General features: G+C 39.5%; 1 protein-coding gene across 6 annotated transcripts in view; it reads right to left on the bottom strand.

Annotated features, from left to right (window-relative positions):
• Nucleotides 1–27,058, bottom strand: part of LOC132778465 (poly(rC)-binding protein 3-like) — a 226,123-nt gene that overhangs the window by 116,015 nt on the left and 83,050 nt on the right. The gene's annotated exons all lie outside the window — the stretch shown is intronic.

Genomic DNA, 27,058 nt, shown 5'->3' with positions numbered 1-27,058 from the left:
ATCAGATTACAGGTGAATTGATTCAGACAAGGAAGCCACAGCTCTGGGTTTGCAAGATTTAAGCAGGAAATGGTGCTACAGAAATCATAGAATCATAGAATCATAGAGTTGGAAGAGACCTTGTGGGCCATCCAGTACAACCCCCCGCTAAAAATCACAATCAAAGCATCCCTAACAGATGGCTATCCAACCTCTGTTTAGAAGCCTCCAAAGAAGGAGCCTCCACCACACTCCGGGGCAGAGAACTCCACTGCTGAACAGTTAGGAAGTTCTTCCTAGTGTTCAGGGGGAATCTCCTTTCCTTGTCCTAGTCTCCAGGGCAACAGAAAACAAGCTTCCTCCCTCTTCCCTATGACAGCCTTGGTTGCCTTAGTAGATGATCTACGCCAGGAACTAGACAGGGGGAGTGTGTCCCTGCTGGTTATGCTGGACCTCTCAGCAGCCTTTGATACTGTCGACCGCAGTATCCTTCTGGGACGCCTCAGAGATATGGGACTTGGTGGTACTGTTCTGCAGTGGCTCCAGTCCTTCCTTGAGGGTCGTTCCTAGAAGGTGTTGCTGCTCGTCCTCACAACCATTGATTTGTGGGGTTCCCACAGGGATCTATACTGTCCCCCATGTTGTTTAACATTTACATGAAGCTGCTGGGAGAGATCATCCGGGGTTCTGGGGTTAGATGTCATCTCTATGTGGATGATGTTCTGCTCTATCATTCCTTCCCACCTGTCACTAAGGAGGCTGTGGAGGTCCTGAACCGGTGCTTGGCTGCTGTGTCGGCCTGGATGAGGGTGAACAGATTGAAACTCAATCCAGACAAGACAGAGGTAAGGGGAACAGGGGATAGGGTTACAACCTGTGTTAGATGGGGTTTCACTCCCCCTGAAGATGCAGGTTCGCAGTTTGGGAGTGATCCTGGACTCATCGCTGAGCCTGGAAACCCAGGTCTCGGTGGTGGCTGGGAGAGCTTTTGCACAATTAAAACTTGTGTGCCAGCTGCGCCTGTTCCTTGGAAAGCCTGACTTGGCCATAATAGTCCATGCTCTTGTTACATCCCTAATAGACTACTGCAATGCTCTCTGCCTTTGAAGACCTCTCGGAAGCTTCAATTAGTCCAACTGTCAGCAGTCAGGTTACTTACTGGAGCGGCGTACAGGGAGCGTACAACTCCTCTGTTATGCCAGCTCCACTGGCTGCCGATCAGCTTCCGAGCACAATTTAAAGTGCTGGTTTTCACCTTTAAAGCCCTAAACGGTTCTGGCCCAGATTACCTGTCCGAACATATCTCCTGTTACAAACCAACACAAAGCTTAAGATCATCAGGAGAGGCCAGTGTTGTCATTCCAAAGAACAATCTTTCTATTGATAGTCTAGTATCTTTGAGCAGCTTCTGCATTGGACCTCAGTTGGTTACATATCATTCAACATTTTATAGGTAAAAACGATGACAACTGTGCTAAGCAACATTAGAGTGTAGTCAAAAGAGTATAATGAGGCATCAAGATGGAGAAGGTTATTAAGCAGAGAAATCTTGGATTGTATGTACAGTATCCCATATCCGCGAGACCAATACTCCCAGTTTAATTTATTTGCATTTGACAAAATAGGTCCTCTCTAGGTCCTTCAGCATAACTTTAAGGTATACTTCTGTGAAAGTTGAGCATAGAGTTGCTTTGGAGGAAACAGAGGGTTGGTCGTTCAATAGGGTTCATGATTATCCTTGATTTTTGTTACCTGCAGTAAGCTTGATAATGTATCCCCCATTGATACAGAGGTTTGTACTGTATGAAGTTTTTAAAAGCCTGGGGACGCATATAATACTCTATGACTCTATATGCACAATATGATAACACAAACATATTGTTATGTAGTAAATTACTGTAAAGTAAAATGTCTTTATTATACTCAGCTCAAAATTAGATCTTTCCCCCAATCTATAGCTATTACATGAACAAAGAAAACTGCACGCGATATTTTTAGCTATGGTACCTACTGAACTAATTGAATTGAAAGAACTGAATTGTAGCAGCTTTGCAGTCAAATAACAGTCTGTAGCTGCTTTGTAGGCAGGAAATTAGGATTCTAAAAACTGTTTGGGAATTCATGAATGCAGATTATCCACCGTTGTTCCGGCTGATCTATGGCAATAAGGAGGCAGGTAGATACTAGCCTTAATTTCTCAAGTACTAGTCTTCATGGAAGAAATATTTCTTTCCAAAAATGCTGCCATCAGATTTCTTTTTCCATTAGGTGTCATTGCAGATTTAGCTAGCTCACAATTCAAACAAAGATTAAGAAGTCTGAATAATATTCACAAAGTATTTGCTTCAGTTTTTTCCTGTTCTTTTAATTGATTCATCTTCCTGTTCTGCTAATCAATTCATATAGCACAAAAGTCTTACAGCACAAGAGCATGAAGGAGGGTGGGCACATAGAGATGGATGAAAAACAAAGTTTGAAGGGACCTGATTTGTTGGAGACCACATTGACATATTGTTGAAAGTTGTTAAATAAGGTTGAGACTCTAATTTAACTCAACATCTCACTTCTAAATCGTGACTATAAATTATTCACCACAATCTTGGCAAACAGATTCAAACAAATATTAGCAAAGATCATTCATAAGGAGCAAGTGGGATTTCTACCTAATAGGCATTTGAGTCAAAGTGTCAGAACAATTCTGAATGTGTTGGAGGTAGCAGAGAGTGACCCCTCTGCATGCTAAAGTGTTGCCACATTTCCACCCTCTGGCGCCTCTGGCACATGGGCTAAGTTTATATCCAGATTTAGGTCTACAATGCCCTCTTGCTCCTGGCTCTGAGAAGTCTTCAGAGCCAACTCATCCCTGACTCCTCACTAGAGGCTTGAGGCACAGGCTGACTCAGTACACTATGTGGCATTTGACTACTACAGGGCGCATCTGCCCCAACAGCAGGCAAATGCCACACAGTGGTCAGTGTAAGGGGGGGGGGGTTAGCCCCATAGAAGCAAAAGTGGTCAGTATAGGTGTAACCAAAAACACCAACACTTCCCTCTGTCTTGCAGTGGGAGGAGCCCAGGTGAGGGCATCTCAACACAATTGTTCAGATAGTCCATCTCAATCTCTGCATTTGGAAAAGGCTACAAGTCCTAAAACTTGAGTAGATAATCATGGGCATGGAAGGAAAAACTTTTGAAATCTGATTTTGCAAAGTCCATAACCTCTTATTAATTTATTTCCACAATTTGCTTGTTTATTGTGTATTTATATAATAAATTAAGTATTATATTATGCAAGTTGAATCTCCTTTATTTGAAATTCCAGACAATACAGGACACCTTTTTTGCAGTAATGCAGAAATCTTTTGAAGTAATTTTCTGTATGTATATGACAAGATGTAACTAAATCTTTGACAAAAATGTGAGACGTTGTTGCTTGGCCTAGCTGAATCAAACCAGAATGTGTTTTTACAGTATTTGATTAAATTCAGAGCTTAATCTTATGGGAATCACCAGCTGCCAAACAGGAACAGCTGAGTAAGTATTGCTACCATAAGCTTGTTATTTAAGGGTAGTGACAGGATTAGGAAAATTACCTAAACTAGGTCAAACAAGCAGAGAGCTGGTGCAGGCTTTAGCCATTCTCACTTATTGGCGATATAAGAAGCAGGAGACGGGAGCAATGGTGGTGATGGTGTATGGGGTGGTGCGTGGGGTTGTGTGTGGGGTGGTGCGTGGGGTGGAGCAGGGGGGGCAGGGTGGGGTGTGGCGAATGTATTCAATCTTCATGAGCAAAGTGAGAGGCTCATGGAGCAGGAGGGGACACCAGCAGGGAGGCTTAAGATGATAATTTATCTGACAGTAGGTAGGTAAGGTAGTCCCCTGACATTAAGTCCAGTCATGTCTGACTCTGGGGTGTGGTGCTCATCTCCATTTCTAAGCCGAAGAGCCAGCGTTGTCTGTAGACACCTCCAAGGTCATGTGGCCGGCATGACTGCATGGAGCACCGTTACCTTCCCGCCGAAGCGGTACCTATTGATCTACTCACATTTGCATGTTTTCGAACTGCTAGGTTGGCAGAAGCTAGGGCTGACAGCGGAAGCTCACGCCGCTCCCCGGAATCGAACCTGCGACCTTTCGATCAACAAGCTCAGCAGCTCAGTGCTTTAACCCACTGCACCACCGGGGCTCCCCTTATCTGACAGTAGATGAATCAAAAAGAACTGGGTCTGTCTCCAATACACACACACACAAACCCCACACATTTTTTCCTTGCTTTGCTAATGTTTCAAATAGGCTGCTTTTATTTCTGCTGTTTTGGAAGATAAAGCAACATCATTTGGGGGGTCAAATGAGAAATCAGAATGACATTCAAATGCAAAGTCCCCATCTGTAGATTTCACATGACTGTAATAGCATCCAAGCATTTTAGGGTGTCCATTATAGTAGTAATAAAGAGACAGTGTGTGTATTTATTAGGTATTGAAGTATGACATTGATTGGTCTGGTGGAGGGATGTAGGTGCTCCCTGCTCCACTTACCTGAGAGAATGGTCTGGTTGTCCATTACACCTATGTCTCTCAGTCTCAATACTTACTCATGATTCTAAAAGCCTAGAGACCTCTTCACACTGGTTGCTGGAATCACCACACATCATGGTGAATCTGATGTGTGGTGAGAATCCTTCTCTCCATGCTCTGCATCACCCGGCTTACCCACAGGGCGATTCCAAGGGGAGAAGCTTTGACCATCTGGCTTCCCCCATTGCTCCAAGGCAGCAGCATGCTCCACTTCCCTGCCCTTTTAAGCATGGAGCCCTGCTGGAAGTGGTAGTACGTTGTGTAAGGGAGGCCAGCAGGCTCTGTGCTTAAAAGGGCGATGAAGTGAGCATACCAACGATTCTTCCCTCGTCTGATGAGATTGTAAAGTAAAAATGTGCTTAAGTGACCAAGGTTTCAGACAGCAAAGCTCGTAGTGCAAGAAGACAATAAGGATAGTGAATGGGCCAATGGAACGACTACGGACTTGATTTCGGATGGGGTGATTTTAGTAACTATTTTAAAATCATGTTGTTTATTGGTGGATTTTAATATAAATATTATATTATTGATACTTAATTTTTATACTTTAAGGCTAAATGTTCTTTTATGTTTATGTTTTATTTAGTTAGGTTAATTTATAGTTATATGCTATTACCTTGTTATTATCTTTCGGTTTTCATATGTATGTACGGCATTGAATTTTGCCTTTATAATGTTGGAAACCACCTTGAATTCCCTTAGGGGCAGAAAAGTGGTATATAAATGTAGCAAATAAATAAATAAATAAATAAATAATAAAGTAAAACCTTTAGTTTTGTGGGTCCAACTGCTACTGTACATCTTCTGGGGAGGCCCTGCTCTCGACCCCGCCACTGTCACAAGTGAGGTTGGCGGGGACGAGGAGCAGGGCCTTCTCGGTGGTGGCCCCCCACCTGTGGAACTCACTCCCCGGGGAGATTAGATCGGCGACTTCCCTTCTGGCGTTCAGGAAAAAACTGAAGACCTGGGTTTGGGACCAAGCCTTTGGCCACTCTGGCAACTAAATTAAGGATCTGACGATAGACAAGGACAAATGGAATGGAATGGATATATGGACTCTGAACCCGAGCATGAGATTGTTTTAATATTATAATATTTATTATGTACTGATGTTTTAATTTAACTGTTGAATTGCTTTTTGTACTTTGTATTGCTGTCAATTGATTTAGGCATTTAATTGTGCCTCCTCTGTAAGCCGCCCTGAGTCCCCCCCCCCCCCGGGGTGAGAAGGGCGGGGTATAAGTAAGTGAAATAAATAAATAATAAATACATCAAATGCTTATCATTTGTCTAAAAATCATCTCATTCAGCTCAGAATTACTAGCAGATTTTTACAAAGAACTTGTAAAAATATACATAAAACAGAAATCTGGTTTTGAAAAAATGAGGTATATGGTATTTTTAAGCATTTCAAAATGAATGTTTAGTCACCAAGAAAACATGCTTTAATCACATTTACCCTAATTCTATTTATTAGAAAAACTAATACATTTATTGCAATGTGAAAAAAACTGCTCAAAATGATGCAATTTTACAATAACCATATAGCTTAATAATTAAAATGCCCTGAGAACTACTAACAGCACAACATTAATATTCAATGGAAAGTATTTATCACTTATTGATCCTTTGCTACCCCTTTCTGGTGTCAAATAAATATTATGATGCGTTTTCTAATGGAAAATCCTAATTAGCACATAATTTCTAGTTTTCTGAACAAGTGAGCATTGAGTTCCCCTTTAAGCAGCGGAGCTCTGAGATCTTATAACCAAAGTGCTGATTAACAGGTTGCGTGCAAATGAAAATCCCCTTCCCTTCAGTAACTTCCCTTTTAGTAACTGCTTTGTTACTAAAAGTGGGTGGAGTGACATTGTCCTATCTGTTACAGTGCTCTGGTTCTTTCATTGGCCACATCACATGTATAATTGCTTACTGATGTTGAGCCTTATTGCATGAGGCAGGTAAAACGTAATTACATCAGGGTAATAGTGCTTTTGGTGGTGGTTTACTGCATGACATTATTGCTGTGCACTTGTCCCATGGGAGACAGGCTTGAAAGCAATTATTTCTAGCTGGAAAATAACACATGAATGAGATATGGTCTGGATGACTAAGTCTTTAATTACAAAAATAGATAAAATAAAATACTACCAAGAATTAACTCAGACCATTGTCATTTGGAATTCATAATTAACAATACACAAAATGTGTTTAAATGGAGATTAAATAAAAAGCTTTTAAAATCAAAAAAAGACATAAAGAAGAACAAGGCTATTCTATTTCAAATAAATGACACCCCAGATATCCCAGTTCAGGTGGTTTGGGACACTAGTAAAGCGGTTATGAGGGGGGTCACTTCATACAACAGAAGAACAAAAAATAAAAATAAAATGAGAAACAAAAAGATAAACAAAATAATTGAAGAAATAGGGAAGTTGGAGAAGAATTTGAAAAGTAACCCCAAAAAACCCAAAAATTGAAAATGAAATTGAAATGTTAAGAAATCAAAAAATATATCTTGAAATAGAGGATTTAGCAAAGCAACTGAAATTCGCAGAACAACAGCATTTTCAAAATGCAAACAAGCCGGGCAAATGGCTCTCTAGAAAGATCAGGGGGGAAAAAGCAAATTCAATACATAACAAAAATTAAGGTCAGGGAAAAATATTATACAACAGATGCAGAAATAGTAAATCAATTTACAAAATTTTGTAATACACTTTATTCTAAAGATCAAATAAAAAAGAATGATGTTACAAAATTTCTAAGTAACTAGAAACTACAAAAAATAACAGATCAACAGAGAGATGTTAAATGTGGAGATAAATGAAAAAGAAATTCAGACAGCAATTAAAAAATGGATACAAACAAAGCTCCAGGCCCAGATGGGCTAACAGCCTTATACTACAATGTTTTTGAAGAAGAAATAATACTACACTTAAGAAAGTAATGAACTCAATTTTAAACCAACAAAAGATTCCTGCTCTCAGCCCCACCTTTATCACAAGTGAGACTGGTGGGGACGAGGGACAGGGCCTTCTCGGTGGTGGCCCCTCGCCTGTGGAATTCACTCCCCGGGGAAATTAGGTCATCAACATCCCTCCTCTCTTTCAGAAGGAAGTTAAAAACATCACATTGTTGGCTCATGGAGAACAGATTTATGTTCTCCAATTTGGTTACAGATTGTGATTCCAGGTGGGAAGGTCTGACCAAAGTAGGAGATCAGAAGAGGAATACTTTAGTATTATTATGTTTATTTATACACAGCTTTTTATCTCCACAAGGAGACTGTGGCCTCTTCCAGGCAGGCCATATATCTCAGGATCTGATCCCAGGTTTTCTACTTTAAACTGGATCATATGGATCTGCACTGCCAGATAACCTGGGATAAACAGAAAACCTTGGATAAGATCCTAGGATATAGGGCCTGTCTGGAAGGGCCCTCAAAGGGCCCTTCCAAACAGCCATATAACTCAGAATATCAAGGTAGATAATCCATAATATCTGGTTTGAACTGCATTATCAGAATCCACAGTGTCACATGATCCAGTTTAGTGTGGATTTTATACAGCTGTGTGGAAGGAGCCAAAGCAGCTTACATTTCAATACAATTTCAAATTTACAAATATATGAAACATTACAACAGAATTAATTATCATTAGTATTCTTTAAAGCAGACAAGGGCCAACTTGTCTGCCCTTGGACTTCAAGTGTTTTGGACTTCAAGTCCCACAATTCCTAACAGCCTACCTACCGGTTGTTTTCACAGCAGGAGCCTGGATTTGCTGAAGAGAAGCATAGGACAAAGAGGGGGAAGAAAAGGAACCCCACGTTTTGAGGAGATGTCTTTCCTCTGGGAGGCTGTCATTTCTGCCACCCCCACTCTCTCCTTCCTATTTAACTCAAGGGAGGTGGGCTTTGCAGGGGCTCCTTCAGTCCTGTGCCCAAGTAGAGGTGGCGAGAAGCAGGGAGGGTTGGATGTTGTGGGGAGGCTTTGGGGCTGCCTACTGGCTGCACAAAAGAAAAGGATATGAAAAGAAGAAGGGGAGAAAGGGAGAGAAAAAGGGGACAAAAGAGAGAAGGGAGAAAGGAGGAGGGAAAAAGAGTAAGAAAAAAGAGAGGGGAAAGGAAAAGAGACTGAAACAGGGAGAAAGATAGAATGAGCATAAGGAGGAGACAGAAAGAACGAAAGGAGCTCTGCGTTAGCCTCCTCCTAGGCAGGCCAGACAAATGCTCTCAGTGGGCCACATGTGGCTCATGGGCCGTAGTTTGAGGACCCCTGCTTTGGACCTACCAGATAGGAGTCGGGGTCTACTCCTTCTGAATAGAAACAACCACTAAGTGGTCTTACCAGAAGGGGCGATTAAGAGAATGAATAGAACGAGGTCTAAAGCATTTGCCAAGGACATTTGACCAGTAATGTTTGCTCTTGCAACACAGGGAGTGAGAACAGGCAGGCATTGGCAAATCAAGGTAGGGCATCAGGTAACAAGGGATAGAGTAATACACTGCCATTAGGGAAATACATGGGAAGACAGAAAGGTCCTTGGTAATGGTGATGGGAAAATAGTCATTGAAGAATGTGCTATCAGGTGCTGGCAGAGTAGAACAAATACATGGAGAACTGGAGGCCATGTGTGATGTCAGAATGAACTCTAGTCAGGATTGATTACAGCTGCATTGGTTGGCAGAAAGATGGTGGGTCTACCTTTTGTAGCAGTTGTCATGGGTCCTAGATCCAGAATATCATGGAAGTGATATTGAAAGTGGAAGCACCAAGTACTGCACTGAGCACTTTCTGGGCACCTCCCAGTGATGGGAGGAGAAGGGTAAGCCTCCAAGAGATGGTCCGCCAGGGGGTTGCTTTCCCATCCCATCAAACCATATGCTAGTATGTAAGAGTGTTGACAATAAAGGAACATTTATTTCACTAAGTGCTTTATATATTTTGGTTTCAATCATTTTTTCATTTTTACTAGAAGGAACTATATTAAGAGTATTTTCTGAAACATATCGTAAATCCTGGGTCGCCTCCTGCTGGAGCCTGACTAAAGCAATCAATCTGTCAAGGAATTATTATAGTAGCAAGCCTTTGAATACTTTATGCTATACTTACTCTAATTGTTTATTTCATGCCAAAATTCTGAAGGTGGCAGTGATAACTACTAGTAAACCTATTGTATTTTTTATTAACTTAATTGCTAGTATGTTAATGAAGAGTCCTAACAATACTTGAAATAATATTTTAAAGAAACAGATAAGTAATTTTTTTTTGTAAAAACAGAACTATGTAGGTGCCAGTGGAGCAACAGAACATATTAAGACCCCAAATTCATGTGGGATACATTTCCCCTTTCTTATTAAAAATTGCATTTTCAAAAAGGTGCCACTTAAATTCTTCTAATTAAAATTTAAAAATAAAACAAAAAGCACATACATTAAAATAAAACAATAGAAACAATAGTAAAAGAATTATCTGTTCTCCTTCTGTACAGCCTCCCCTGTTCTCATTCCCCTTCGTTTTTTAAAAGTACAAATAAAATAAAAACATTAAAAAAAGATTCTGAATACATAAAAACACTCCTGACTTTTCCCCACTGATGCCAAGGCATCAATCAGAATATTATAATGTACTAACAGTTCCAACTTCTACTAAACATCTCTCTCTCTCTCTCTCTCATACAAGGGGAAACATGTTTGTTTGTATGTACTTATGTTTGTGGATGATTTCCTAAACAGCTCCATATCCAGAGAGCGGTGTGACCCCTGCGAACAATGGATGTGGACCAGACTTGGCACACAGACACTCCCCCCCCCCATCACCAACAGAAAATACTGGAGGGGCTTGGGGTGATTGGCTCAGCATGATGGGAGTTACAATCCACCCACATCTAGACAGAACTGTGAACTTCACTGGTGGAAGATCTGGGACAAATTTGGCACACATACTCATCATGACCAACTGTAACTATTAGTGCAGTTTGGACGTTAATAACAGGATGATGAGGATATAATTTACCCATAATCAAAGAGCACTATATACCTCACCAACGATGGATCTGGTCCAAACAGAATTTCATTAGTTCACCCCTTCCATTAATTTTTTTCTAGAGGTCTCATTTAATTAACCCAGTCCAATCTCAATGCTTCATTGTAAGACAAGCCATCCTGAAAAAAAAATACATCCATTTAATTTTAACATGTTTCTCCCATCAAAATGAGCACTCAAAACGCTTCCTCTATGCAGTGCGCCTAATGAGATTTGCAAGTCTGTGAGCAAAAAGGTGTTTTTCTACTTGTGTGAGATGCACCCCATCCCTTGCCAGTAGGCCATCCTCCTGGAAAAGCAGGCCATGGTCAAGGAAGCCAAAGCGTTCCTCCTGACACCATTTTCTAAGCCAATCATTGACCTGTACTATTTTTCTGGCCCTTGTAGGACCATGTTTTACAACTGGGAGGAGGGATGAAAAGACCACCTGTACATTACATTGTTTTAGCTTTGTTCCAAGAGCTCGAAAACCATTTATGATCTTTTGAAAAGTATGCCTAGCAGTATCAGCTTCCTTAAGGTCATCCAGTCCAACTCCCTTAACCAAGTGAAAAAAACATAAAACCCTCCTGACAAGAAGCCATCCTGCCAATATATATGATTCACACACACACATTTATGACAGATATAGTATCATAGATTTGAAAAGGACCCCTAAAGAAGGACAATGATATGTTGCATATTCCAGAGTAGGCAAACCAGACAATCTCCATCCTGGCAAAGAAACAGCAAGAAATACTGTTTATCCACAAGCATAAAGACATTACATATATTAGAAACCAACACTTTCTCATTACTTTATTTTCTAGATCACCAGAATGGGCCACAGCAATGCGTGGCAGGGGACCGCTAGTTATATATAATAGGATTTGAACATTCACACACTTCAGTATCCATGGGGGCTCTGGGACCAAGTCCCAGCATATACTGTATTGTTGCACTGCATCTCTGACTACCTTTGCTATACCTGTCCTATTAGTGCTTCTCCATTTTTTCTTAGCTTGTTATTTGCACAGTGAAACACTGTGTAATTACTTGTTTGAAAATATCCCATCCCTGTATCTTACAGCCTTGAACTACTGAATCATAACATTTCAAAAAAAAATCCCAAGAGTCCTTCAGCTTAACTCCTCACCAGTGCAGGAATACACCAGTAAGGCAAATTGAGAAGCGGCCATCTAACTTCCACATAAAAATATCCAACAAAGCAGAGTTCACCATCTTCTAAGGTATTCCAATGCTTCTAATGCTATCTGCCAATATTATTATTATTATTATTATTATTATTATTATTATTATTTATTTGACCAGTCATATGACCTTCTAATGCTATCTGATATGATGATGATGATGATGATTATTATTATTATTTATTTGACCAGTCATATGACCATTTCAAAATAGAACATGAGTAAAAAACAAGGCAAAAAGATGAGGACAGCAGCTGACCTTCTATTTATAGTCAGAATCTTATTTTCCTGGTTCTTCTTTCAGGAAATCTGCTCTTTTCTTAATAGCTTTCAGAATAAAAAGGCTTACTCTGGTTATGATGGATCTTTTCTGTCCTTGCAATAGGGATGTCAGAAGATCATTTCTGTTGGGGGACCTGCAGTTGGATAATACTGGATGTAAATATCTGTCTCACAGTTCAGTATATACTGGACAGTCAATTAAGAAATGTTCAATGTCTTCCACTGTTTGTTCTCCCCATATGCAGAATCTTTCACTTCTTGGGATGTTACAGTAGCGCCCGGTTTGCATCATAATACTGAGTTGTTCAAACCTAGCCCTAATATATATTCTTCTTAAGGGTGGTGGAAATGAAATAGTTAGGTAGTGCTCTAAATGAATATTCCTTTTGTGGGAAGCTAAAAACCTTGTGGCTGAAGATCTACCTATGCTGTGCAGACATTCCGAATGTGCCGCTTGAGCACTTGCCCTGCCCTGCAAAGGCAGACCAAATCCAGCTATCTGATATGTATAATAGGTGGGTCCCTCCCCAATACAACATGGAGTGGCATCACAATATGCTCATTTATTACAACTGCTTCTTTTTACCTCCTGGAAACTTGTAGTGGCTCGGCAGCACAACAGCTCACAGACTGGCACTAGTAGCAGTGGTCTATTCCAATCCTCTTAGTGTCAGGAAGTTCTTTATTATGTTTAATCAGAATCTATTTTGTAGTTTTAATCTGTTTTATTTATGCAATGCTTTTGACACTAAATAAATAAATCTGTTAGTTCAAGTCGTATGCAGCAGAGTTTACCAATTTAATTACGTTAACAAGCAATCAAGCTCAAGTGGATTTCCTATATGAAACAAGTTGTACCCAGCAGCCCTCATGTAAATATTCTTGTATCTATTTGGTCCTACTGCCAATGTCTGATAAGGATTTTGTCCACTGTCTTACCAAAAGTGTGGTACTTTCCCGCTGCCCTTTATTTTGCCTCATAGGGAGAGAACTTTGCTGTCTCCCAGCCTCTGTGTTTTTCAAACAGCTCCTAGTATATGGGAGATAGCAAGGTATACACATCTATATCAAGGAGATATTTGTCTCAGCAGTCAAGGAAGGATAAGCTGGCTGCCAGTTTATGGGTCCTTGAAGGCCTGTAGGGAGCCTTACATTCTGAATATTTTTGAGATTAGATATGCACCCAGGTTTCAGTGAAAGTATGTTTCTGTTGACTGAAAGGACATGTGAGAACTTGGTTGTATTTATTTCTCATATTTGCAGCCATTTATAATCCATGTGTAATCAATAAACTGCCATCTTACAGTATCAGTGGCATTATTTCATTCTGGCAAGTACTCAAATCATGCTGACTAGGAGCTGAGTGGATGGGGCCCCAAGCTCAACAAACTCCTCAAATGGCACTCTCTTTCACTCTGTCTGGACACATTCTGTCCTATCTCCTTTCCAACAATTGAATGCCAAGCATTTTATTTCTGTATCTGTATCTTTTTTTCTTGCTGCTGCCTACATTATTTCTCTGAGGTAGTACATTTTTAGAAATCTGATACATTATATTACTGTCACGGATTCTCCGCTTTCTTTTCATAAGCAATGCCAAATTATATCCCCCAATGTGTTTTATTTTCGCTTGACGTGGCATGCTATTTTTAAAAACACAATTGGAAAAAACATGGAGAACACTTGAGGAATGGGGAAAGCAGAGAAAATTAAATATAAGGATCAACAATTCCAGCTTCTTTTTCTGAAAACGGTCAATATTACTAATTTCCAGAGTAAGAATGCTTACAAAGAAAGCGCACATATGGTTTGATAAAAGAGTAAGACACATGGGAATCCTGATTACTTCTTGACAGTTTTAAGTCATAATAAAAACACAGAAATTTAGAATATTTCTTCAATTGTAAGATGCATCGATTGTAAGACAGCCTACGAACACTACCACTCAAAATACATAAGATGTACCTAGGATTCTGAGACACAGCCTATTTTTAGAAATGTTTATATAGGAAAAATGTGTCTTAGAAATGAGGAAAAACCGTCTTTCACCTCACCACAGCAACCTCAATTGAGCACATGGGCAGAACAAACTGTGGGGTGTTCCATAGAGGACACATTTGGAGGTGGTGGGAGGGATGAAGGCAAAAGCTTGTGGGATGAACTACAACTTGTATAACATGGGTCATGTGGTGTATCGTTAGAACAGGAATGGAAAACTCTGGAAATTTAAAAGCTGCTTTAGGATCTCAGAAGAAATTTGAGGGCCTTGTCTCTTGCCTTACTTGCTTCAGAGAAAAAATAATAATGTATGTCACCTTGGGACATAGTATTTTTACCATATTTTGGGGACATCTCATGCCATTTTAGCCCCAAGGAATTGTTTCCAAAATAATGTTATTTCTTTTATTTATATCCCCCCATCAGAGGGGATGTAAATGTGGTAGAAATGTGGTAGAAATTCCTTCCAAACAGATTTTTTTTTTTTTTGTCGTGTCAGGAGCGACTTGAGAAACTGCAAGTTGCTTCTGGTGTGAGTGAATTGGCCGTTTGCAAGGACGTTGCCCAGGGGACGCCTGGAAGATTTGATGTTTTTATCATCCTTGGGAGGCTTCTCTCATGTCCCCGCATGAGGAGCTGGAGCTGATAGAGGGAGCTCATCCACCTCTCCCTGGGTTTGAACCGCGACCTGTCGGTCTTCAGTCCTGCCGGCACAGGGGTTTAATCCTCTGTGCCACTGGGGGCTCCACACAGATACATGCAAGAGAAAATAACATCCTAAGTCTGTTTAATATTCCATTTGTTTGCTTCATCTCCTTTATATTTGCATTTTATGTACATCAGAGTGGCCTGATTAATTTGAAGCATCCATGACTATGATGGGACTGCACATCCAAACCTTTCCAATCAAGATGCAGCTGTTGCCCATCTCTTGAGTGGTCAAGAGATGGGCAACAGGATACAAACAGAAATAAAGGGAGCAGAAGAGAAAGATGATACTGCCTTTACCACCATTGTTAGCAAGTTTATGAAACTATTCATTTTCAGCAGGAACTGCTGGTAACTTAGAGCACTCCTCCCAGCACTTGCATCCAACTGAGAGGCCAATGGTCCCAGTGGCATGCAGCCAACCTATCATACCTGCTTTGTAGAGGAAACAGCAACAGGATTAACCAGAGCTTGGAACTAGCACATTAGGAATAGCAAACTAATATTAATTTGTTGGCTTATGCAACTAAAAACATTTCCCCTCCCCCCAGCATCCAATGAAAGGAGGACATTTATGCATTAACACTAATTAATTTTGAATAATTATTTGTTATGCCCCAGTAATGGTGGGGGAGGATGATTATTAATAGTTTTAAGTTTGAGCTCTATTAAAGATCAGAGAAGATGGTCATAGAGATTAGAGAGGACTATGCAGATGGCAGAAGCACCCAGAAGTGAGCTTAAAATCAGGCCAAGGCTTTCGAAACCAGGCACAAGAGAAAACTGCATGAGAGAGGGATACGTTAGGCAGAATGTGGAATCCCAATAGCAAGACATAGAAGAATTTCAAGACTAAAGGAGGGTTTAGTGTCCTACAGGGCAGGCAAATGGCCTCTGAGCAGATGAGCAAAGTGTGTTCAATAAATCTTACCGCATCCCTAGAGAAGGGCAGATTAAATACAGAGGATTTGTAAGACTGAAGGAGAGTCTCTTATGGCACCAGACTCCTGCAGAGTGGATAGGCAGAATTTGAACAGATGGGTAGGAGGGGGGAGATGAAAAATTCTATAACAATCCATAGTGGGGGAAGACTGAATTATTACTACTATGATGCTTTTCTCTTGCATGAAGTTTCTGATTAGCAGCAGCACTGGGAGATTCCACAAACTTGTAGTTTTGGAGTTTGAGTGTTGGATGACAACTCTGCAGACCAGGGTTTAATTCACCACTCAGCAAAAGGAAATGAGTGAGTGGCCTCACTCTCAGCCACAGAAAACCTATGGGCATGTTTGCCATAGGTCACCATAAACAGGAAATGAGTTGAAGACACCCAGCAATAACATGTTTTTCTACACGCCTCTTAATGTAAATAATGCTGGTGCCAATGGATGTCAGGATGTCAGTGGCTCAAGTATTAGCTCGAAGGTCAACCAAGAACAGAGGGAAGCCTGACAGAAAGAACGAACTTAGGGAGAACTGTGAAGAAGAAGACAAGCAAGCTCAAAGTCTACTATATCAATTATAGCATTACAGTCACCCCTACAAATTTGCAGTGTTGACTTTTGTGGATTTGATTATTCACATATTTGATTAAAATGTTTTCTCTAGGAATCTTTAGGTCTTTCAGGATGACTCTATGCTCAACTTCCTGCAGTCATGCTGGGGGACCTTGAGATTTCTAAAGAAAACACATCTCAATCAATGCGATTTGATGCTCAGCTTCCAACAGAAATTGACCACAAAGTCATGCTGGAAGACCTAGAAATTCCAAGGGAGGTGTCTTCTCAGATTAAAAGATATAGCAGTTTTTTCATTCTTGCTTCTTTACTTTCACAGGGGCCCTGTGCCCCTAACGCCAGCGAATGTGGAGGGCTGACTGTACTTACCTAGTTCCATTTTCATACAAATTGTAAAAAACAAAATAAAACAAAACCCTCGCTCAAAAAAACTAGGTCCATGGAAAACCAGATTTAAACCTGCACAGTCACAAAACTCCATAGTGACTTTGGGCTAGCTATCCTTTAACTTAATCTCACAAGACTTTTTGTGGACAAAAAAAATGTTTTCCTGACTCCTTGTAGGAACAGCAAAACTAAGTGCAATATTACACCACCAATAACGGTTTTTATTGGCATACTCTAACAAAATCACAGGACAAACATGTTTAACAAAGTGAAGCCACAAATAAAAAAAGAAAAACATGATTAAAAATTACTAATCAGAATGCATCAGAGTTTGAGAGGTATGGAATTTTACAATACTCTTGCCATTGAGAACACTATAAAAATGAAATCTCATCATATTTGGGGCACACAAACAAAGAATGGTCAAGTCTTTTGACAAAAACCAAGTCACAATTATTATTATTATCATTATCATTCCTATTAACAACCTTATTTATACCCCGCCTTGCTTATGGGAACTCAAGGCGGTTAACGATCCCACACTCTAGTCAAGTTTAAAAAGCACAATACAAAAGTTTAAAGAAATAAGCAGTACAGTGTGATAAAAACAGATTAAAATATAACAAATACACTTAAAATAGCCTTTCAAATTCACAGTTGTCATCCCCCGCCGCTCCAATACCACCGACAACCTCCCCAAAGCTTGCCCCTTATTCTTCCCCAAATGCCTGCTGGCAGAAGAAAGTTTTAACCTGTCTGTTGAAGGCCAGCAGGGATGGGGCTATCGTGGTCTTTCCTGACTCTGGAAGCAGCCACTAAAAAGGCCCTCTCCTGTGTTCCCACCAAAGACATTTAAGCAGGTGATAGGAAAGAGAGAAGACTCTCCCCAGTTGATTGTAAATGTCTACCAGGTTCATAGACAGAATTAGGGTCCCTCAGATAACCTGGACCAGAGCTACATAGAGTTTTTAAAGGTCAAAGCCAGCACTTTGAATTGTTTCCAAAAGTGTGTTGGCAGCCAGTAGAGCAGTTGCAACAGAGGAGTTGTCTGCTCCCTGTAACCAGTCTCAGTTAGCAGTCTGGCTGCCGTTCTTTGGACCAATTGAAGTTTCTGAGCACTTTTCAAAGGCACCCCCATGTAGAGTGCATTACAGTAGTCCAACCAGGATGTAACCAAGGCATGTACCACCATAGCCAGATCTGACTTCTCCAGGAATGGGAGCAGTTGGCACATTACCTTTCACTGTGCAAAAGCACTCCTGGTTGCTGCTGATACATGGACCTACAGGTTCAGAGCCGAATCCAGGAGTATTCCTAAACTGCAAACCTGCATTTTCAGGAGAAGTGTGACCCCATCTAACACAAGCTGACTTCCTATTCCCAGATCTGTCTTATGACTGACTAGGAGCACCCTGTCTTCTATGGATTAAGCTTCACTATGTTTGCTCTCATCCAGTCAATTACAGTTGCCAGGCACTGGTGTTGCACAGGAACTGCTTCTTTGGAATTAGGTGGAAAAAAGTGATAGAATCTCAGTAATATTTGTCACATTTCTTTCTGTGTGTTTTATATATGAGGTGGATTACTGTGTGCAGTCACGACTGATCTTAGTTTCTAAGTATATAAATTAAATGATACTTTTTTATTTATTATTTAAACTAAAAATATCATTTAATTTATATACTTAAAAACTAAGATCAGTCGTGACTGCACACAGTAATCCACCTCATATATAAAACACACAGAAAGAAATGTGACAAAATATTACTGAGATTCTATCACTTTATACTTAAACAGTTTTGGTAACATTTTCCCCTCTAATGGCTTTGGAATTTTTGGACCCAACAAATAAAACGACTAGACCTAATGTTTGATTTCATGGTGGATGTGTTTTTGCTGTGTAAGAGATCTGTTCCTCATCTCACTCAAAATGGATTTAAGTATTAATCCCATAGGGTAAGCCATAAAAATGATGTCAGCTGGTTGCTTGCGCTACCATTTAGTTGCTTAAATTCATGGGCATGTGTACAACTCTAGCACTTTGCTTCCTGAATTCAGATATAATGTAATGTCAATACTTAAAGTTCTTGGAAATAAGGAAGTTGCCAAGAGATTTAATATGTCCCTGGGTAGATAAGTATATAACATAGGTATAAAAATCAAACAGTTACTGATAATAAATCAGAATTTGCAAGACTTGCTAAACAGTCTGATTTTCCCTTTGATTAAGTACAGCTGAAGCATTTTCTGCAGAATCCACTGTAAACACTGCTAACAGATTTGTGCAAATCTCTAAAACAACCACTGGGTGGCATTCAGAAAGCTTTTACTGTTGCCAAATTTTCCACAACCCCCATTTTCTCTTATGGGACACCATTTAGGTTCAGGATCCACAGTTTAAAGAGCAGTATTCTAGGATAAATGACTCTTTCCCACTCACCAACACAACCCAGCATTTATAAACAGCATCCACAAGTCTGAGAGGACTGTTGATCTGCAAGGTTACTGAGGCTGGAAAGCAGAAAGGGAACAAATAGTACAAAGCATTTCCCTTTCGCATGTTGTCTTCATGAATACATTGAGTGCCACAGTGCCCTATTCCTCCTGGTCTCTTAACCTTTTCCTAGATATTATTACTATTACGTGTATTTATATCCCACTGTTTCTCTCTACAAAGGAGACTCCAGGCGGTGACATTAAAAGCATTTCAATACAATTTAAAATCCACAAATATACAAAATTAAAACAAAATTAAATATCACTGGTATTAAAAAAAAATCACAGTTAAAAACCCACAAAAATATATTCTAAAACTGCCATCTGAATGCAGGATGCAATTGCTAGCCACTTACTCCCCTATTATTACTCCCCTAGCTGCTAAACTGTAGGGACATGCACTGAATGGCCACTTCCTTTGGTTGCCTGTGGAAATCCATCTTGTGAGCATGCTAAAACAGAGAGAAGACTCCATTTTAAGGAGTCAGATGTTGCCTGATTCCTGATTCAAGAAAGTGGGGGAAAGTGGGAAGATGACTGGGAAAGGACTTGAGATGGACCTTGCCAGGAGAAAACGAGTTAAGGTGGGTACCCACTGTTCCCAATGCTTTCCCCTGCTTCCCTCCCACCCATCTGATGAAGTCAAATGCCAGCTGCCAAAGATAATTGTAGAATTTCTCTCTCCCTGGGCAGTCAGGTGCCCTTGAATGATGGGCACCTGAGAAAGAGAACAGAAAGAGATCCCTGCACCCCATGACCCAGAAAGGATACTAAGAAGCTGGGTTGAGACACATTTGTCAGTGAGTGCTGGTGGTGATATCTGTACCTGAACGCTGTTCATGTGCTTATTTTTGCAGGGATATATGTCAAATTGATAGCACTATGTCTTTCCTTGCCCCACAGAGTACATGATGTATTTTCCATCCTACAAATGACCTCTTCACACAGCCCTTTTGGGCCATGCCGTTCTGCCAGCAGTTGCTGGCAAAAGGGTAGTAACGCAGAGTGGCTAATGGCGCCCCATACAACCTTCCTCCTTGCCCCATCACATGGTGAGGGCGGGACAGGATGCATTGAATTCCTTCAGGGAGATAGAACGGAATACAAATATATTATTATTATTATTATTATTATTATTATTATTGGCATGCTGTCCCTGTCCCCATCAAATGGTGCCCTGCCACCCTTTCCCCCATCATACGGGGAAAAGGGGAGGAAAGTACAGGTAGCTCCATCAGAGCTACCCAAAATACACTTTCCTCTCCATAGTGGTAGAGGAAGCACCTTTCAGTGATTCTCCTCCATTTTGGTAGGAATGTGGATGGGCCTGCCATGCATCATGTGATGGCGAATGGCAGGCTCTGTCCTTGCCATGAATAAAAAGGTAGTGGGTAACAGAATCTCAAGTTTCTGGAGTAGTAATGCTTCCTCTAAACTGCAGAATTAATCCATTTTGAAAAAAACTTTAACAGCTATGGAATCACAGGAGTACTAGTTTTACGTTATCTTTTGCCTTTTCTGCCTCACCAAACTACGATTCCCAAGAGTCCATAAAGTGGCGTCAAACTGCATTAATTCTACAATGTAGGTGGACCTTAGGTATCTCTATATTCCATAAGAGAACTGCAGGAACTGTACCTGAATGCGACATATATTGAACATAGAAGCAAAATATTGCATGAAAATCTTGTAAAGTTTGTACAATGTTGTAAAAATAGCCAGGAAGCTTATTTTCAAGCAAGGCATGAATCTGCTTCCACTTAAATAAACCGAAGATAAAAACACATGGATGTCTGTGCAAGGCCTGAGATGCTGAATATCAGAGATTTTTTTTCCTGACAACACAATTTATTTTCTGGTGCAATTATCTTCTATGAGACATGCCCTTTCAAACCCTATTGATTGAGACATTTAAGCAAGACTGAGCAAAATTCTGGTAAATGTCCAATAGGCACGATATCTGGGTTTTGAAAGAACTATTATTGAAATGAAATCACACTGAATGTTTTTTATAGTTCTTGACAGGATGGCTATAAAATGTTCTTACTAAAACTGAAGATGTTATTAAAGTTTAAGGACAACATATTATACTCACAAGGAAAAGGGTCCAATGAGACAAATGTAAGTAGCATTGTTTATGGATGGCAGCTAGTCAAATATATTATGGTATCCCATTCGGATATCGAATCAAAAGTCTGGGAATTAAATTCAATATTTTGTGAAGAAGGCACACATATGGCCCCAAATTATCCATGGTTCATATAGGTAATTTTAGACCCTATATTAATATCTCTCTTGGCAATTGCTCTTTCTTGCTGCTGCCCACCATTCCATGCTTTTCAATTGCTGAAATGTTAGACCAAAAATAAGGAGCCATACCTTATTGTAGCCTTTCTTTTTTCTTAATGGCATTCTTATCTCTCCCTTGAGCAATGCTTCTAGAGTGGTTTTTCGTGTTATGTGCTTCCGCCTTCTCCTCTTCTTCCCCTTCTCCCCAGCCACCACCCTCCTCCTTCCAAAATTTCCAGAAGAACATTGTGGGATATTGTCATGCTGTTGCCTAACTGTTTTGCTTGCAAAAGAGGCAGGGATTGGAGGCATTTTCAGGGCAATGCAATAAAATGCGCCAATAATACCATAGAATCACATGGACTGACATAGAAAATGCCTAGAAAGGTCATATTTTGCCAGATGTGGGTTAATGAAACAGCAAGTACCAGTCCTGTGGATTTGAGTGTTGTACTGTACTTTTATATGGTTTAAAATTCTGCTAAAGCATTCTTCTGTACAGTTTTAGTTGTTCAAGCTGTCTAAACTGATTTATTATTTGTACTCCAGTCTAAACACTGGTAAAGTTACAACTAATTCATACAATATATTATAATAAAATTACATTAAAATACTTATATTTTAAATATTATACTATAATAATGAAAGTAGTGAAGCATTACAAGTATTACTGCTAGCATTAGTAGGGATTGGACTGGATGGCCCTTCTGGGTTTCTTCCAATTCAAGTGGGAGCAAAATAAATGGGATCAAAATCAAAGTTCAATATGACCGTTCAAAAATGGGAGTGGGTGGATTCTTTAGGGGATTTTGTCAGAAAATGCTTAATAGCTGGAGTGATTGCAGCTATTCCCATCAGGGTTTATCCATCACAAGGTATAGCTCAAATAACATACATGGGATTCTCCCAGACCTTACATGTGATTTGTGAAAAATTCAATTCCACCCACAGAGGTTTTTTTTTCTTTTTTTGCAATCCATGCACAATTCCTTGAAGGGTTCATGCCACAAAAGCTTCATGAGTCATGATGCTCCCCTCTCTGGCTTGCTTCAAATGATATTGTGGGCCCAAATTGCATGCACATACACCACCTTTCTCCGCAGTGCTCTGAGACTTGACAGCCTATGACAGACAGAGTGGCATGCAAATGCTATGTGAAACTGAAAGTAAGGAAGAATGCCTGGGGAACTGCATGAGAATGTAAGCTGCTCCAAATTTTCTAAGCATAGTGGTAAACAGGGCAGCATTACCTTTGTTCTGAGCCATTCATGTTCCTCCCCTCCTCCTCATCTAGCATCTGTATTTATATCATGCTAAATAACTGACTCAAGGAAGATCACTCATTAAAACAAATATAATTAATATATGAATGCTCTACATTAAAACAGAGCTAAGCGATCAGTGACATTACTAATAATTAAAATAGACACTTAAAAACAGTAACAATTTTAAAAACTGCAATTAAATTAATGCAGCATCTTATTGAAGTTCTTTAAAAACACCTAGTTCTCAAAAACCTGTAAGAGAATTTTTTTTTCTGCTGACAGAGGCCAGGAGGGAGACAGTAGTCCTAGGTGAAGCATTTCAGAGCCTAGGAGCTACCCCCAATGCGGCCCTGCCTTGCATCTATAGCGGACATACCTTTGAAAGCCAGTTATACCAAAGGGTGGATAAATCAGCTTTGTGGCAGCTTTATGATGAATGGAGCTTATCTGGGTTAATGTGGCCCAAGGCTGCTTAATGCAGCCTTGAACCACATTAACTGAAGTCAAGGGGTAAATCCTGAGCGTCCCCAAAGCTCTACAGCTCACCCACATTTTGAGCAAATGTAAACATAGGCATGTGCAATCGTTTCTAAAATGTTTCTAAAGTATCATTAGTAAAAATTTGTTACTATAACAAAAGTAACAAAATTCTGTTCCGTTTTCATGATAGTAATAGTGCAAGTGGGGAAACTTCAGGGGCTCATTTATCCACCCCGCCTTTTTTTACAGCTACTGGGGTGAAACTTGTGACAATGGAAGAACACATTTACCCCTGTTAGCCCATCAAGTTTCAGAATGTTGCACTTATCCACTAATTATTGGGAAATTTTCAGTTTTTATAAACATTTTTTTAAAAAACTACAAGAGCTATCTCCTTGAATTTTCTGTACAATGACACAAGATAACGTGGGATCATTCTCCCCAACTTTCAGAAATATTCATATATTAATTTTTTTTGGCAAAAACATTTTTAAAAGCCACAACAGCTATCTCATTTAATGTCTCTCATATTAGCCAATAGAACTTCCATTTAGGATTTAAATTAAAAAGGGATAACTATGACATTGTAGCACTACAGGAGACCCACATAATACATAAACACATGCCTCATCTAATAAATAAGAAAATTGGCAACGCATACTACTCCTCTTTTTTTAAAAAAAGAGGAGTAGTATTATATATTAAAGAAAGTATACAGGCGGAATTAAAATTTAAAGACCAGGAGGGCAGATATGTGACTGTTATAATTACCTTGGGAAATCAAAAAATCTTGATTTATAATATATACGCCCCTAATGGGCCATAAACTAAATTTGTTGAAAAGTTGAAAGAAAATCTGGGAAAGGTGGAATTTGATGAACTTATTCTAGTAGGAGATTTTAATCGGGTTCTTAACAAACAACTAGATAAAACAAAAAAAATGAAGAAAGGATTCAAGGAGAAAGTAAGTACATTACCCAAAAAATGTATGAACCTAAAGGAAGACTTGGATTTAGAGGATGCATGGAGATGGAAGAATACGACTAAAAAAAAGACTACACATTTTATTCTCATAGGCATCAGTCATGGTCAAGAATAGATATGTTCTGGTCCACAAAAAAATTAATTATTACCAAGAGACATTTCAGACCACGGCCCCCTGGAAATCATTCTCAATCAGAAGAAACCCCAGGGAAGATGGAGACTGAATGAGAATTTGATAAAAGAAGAAGAAGAAGAGGGTATTGTTAAATATAAAGAATTGATTAAAAACTATATAGAAATCAATGACACCCCGAAGTTAAACCATAACTTGATCTGGGATGCCTCAAAAGCGGTACTGAGAGGACATTTAATACAACACAGTGCGAGGAAGACTAAGAACAGACAGAAAATCATAAATTAAATCCAAAACTGTTTAAAATTAAAAGAGACAGAATTAAAGATAAATCCGGGTAATAAAGCCTTGGTAAAAGAAATCCAAATGTTGCACCAGAAAAGATATTATATAGAACTAGAGGAACAAGCCAAGAAGTTAAAATGTTTAAAACAACAGCATTTTTTGAAAATGCCAATGAATCAGGCAAGTGGCTAGCTAAACATGTCAGGAAAAAGAAACAATCACAACAAATAGTCAAAATTAGAAAGAATAATAAGGAGGTAACAACGGATAAAGAAATTTTAGATGAATTCAAAGAGTACTATGAAAAATTATATACAAATGATAAGATTTCAAAAGAGGACATTGTTAAATACTTAGGCAGTTTTAAACTGCCTAAAATTTCGGATGCCCAAAGGGAAAGTCTTAACAAAGAAATAACGGAGGCTGAGATTGAAATGGCAATAAAAAAGATGGATGTAAGTAAAGCCCCAGGTCCCGATGGATTTACGGCGTACCTGAGGGGCCGGCGTACTTGAGGGCCCGCTTATCCCCCTACCAACCCCAGAGATTACTTTGGTCTGAAGACCAAAATTTGCTTGAAGTCCCCAACATCCAGACTTATCATCTGGGCAGAGAGCCTTCTCGATTGTAGCCCTTTATTTATGGAATGCCTTGCCAGTTGAAACCCGACCTACTTGCTTTTCGGAAAGCCTGTAAAACCTTTCTCTTCCGACAAGCTTTCGATGGGTGAATAACTCGGGACTATGTCTGTTCTTGTTTGTATTGTATTTCAAAGTTAATTGTATTATTTTAATCTACTGCTGTAAACCGCTCTGAGCCAAATTGGGATTAGTATACAAGTCAAATAAATAAATAAATATTATAAAACTTTTTAAAAAGAACTTTAAAAACATGCCAATGTTTAAAAAATGTAATCAACGGGGCACTCCAAATCAGGGAATCCCAGAGACATGGAACTCGGCCGAAATAATAGTTATTCATAAGGAACAAACAGAAAAATCCGATGTACGAAACTATAGGCCCATCTCACTTTTGAATATGGACTACAAAATATTTACAAATGTTCTCGCCTCGAGATTAAAAGATTTCCTTAACAATTGGATAGGCGAAGAACAAGTAGGGTTCCTCCCTAAGAGGAACATAAAATACAATATAAGAATCGTAATTGGCATGTTAGAATACTATGAAGCGAATCCCCAGAAAGAGGTTGCCTTCCTCGCCTTAGATGCGTAGAAGGCCTTTGACAACTTGAACTGGGATTTTTTTAAAAAATTGATGAGGGAAATGGATTTGGGCTTCCATTTTATCAATGCGATTGAAGCAATTTACAAAAACCAAAAAGCTAAAATCCAAATAAACGGGCAAACTTCGGAGGAGTTTACAATTGGCAATGGCTTTATACAAGGTTACCCTATTTCTCCTCTAATATTTATTATGACTCTTTTTTTCTTTTCACATTTTTTTGCTTTTTATTATCAATTTTTTATTATTGTAGCGGAAATAAATATCTATATCTCCATCTCTCTATTTTCCTACTTTTCTTGAAGATACTATGTTCCCCCTCTTTACTTGGATATTATACTCTTACTTTATATAATAATTTTTTTTTTAAAAAAAGAGCTGCGATCATGGGATAACCACAGGTTAACCCACTCAGCTCAAAAGACCAAGGGGAACAAAGCACAACTGACTCAACTGCCAACTCATCATTCCTTTCCTAATACTTAATAAATAGGTATTTATTTATGGGTGCAGTTCAATCCTTTATCAAAATAGGCTATGAGAACTTCACTTTTCCATCTCTCTACACAATAGACGTCTCCCTTGAAACCCTAAACCCATCAGGTTATAAATATCATCTATTATTTTATCACAGGGAATTTCTCTCTTTGCCAGCCATTGCCAATCAACAAGCATTGTTTATCAAGTTAATCCCATCCTGAAACCAATGTGTTCCTTGGGGTCAGAATGAGGCGGTGTGGCTTTAGGAGGCAGACTCCAGAATGTCTCCAATAAAACCATTAAGTTTCCTGCCACACTACGCACTAATCACAAACTATAAATGAATGTGCTTTTGAAACAATGAGATTGTGGATCACAATTTGTACCAATCACGGCAAATTTTCACTCTTTCTAATGTCTGTAAAATGTTCATATTTGTGAATGTGATTTATGCCAGATTTGACGAAATTTCTCTGACATCTTTCCTTAGCCAAACCACGAAATTGATTTCTGATCCTGCCCTTCATCTGCGTGTCTTCACTGGAGCAGATTTGAAGCAGACATGCCGGGAAAGTGAACCCCAAGATTTCAGACGCCACACTAGATAGAGTGATGAGGCAATCAAAGGAGTCAGTGGGGGAAAGGAGGGAATTATACCCCCTTCCCCCTGTGTCACTTTGTTGTTCCAGCTATTGGCACTATAGCTACAGCACAATG

The sequence above is a fragment of the Anolis sagrei genome, chromosome 6 (assembly GCF_037176765.1).
Source record: "Anolis sagrei isolate rAnoSag1 chromosome 6, rAnoSag1.mat, whole genome shotgun sequence".
In the NCBI taxonomy this organism is placed as follows: Eukaryota; Metazoa; Chordata; class Lepidosauria; order Squamata; family Dactyloidae; genus Anolis; species Anolis sagrei.
The sequence above is the reverse complement of the archived record's forward strand: the minus strand, read 5'-3'. Positions and strand labels throughout refer to the sequence as shown.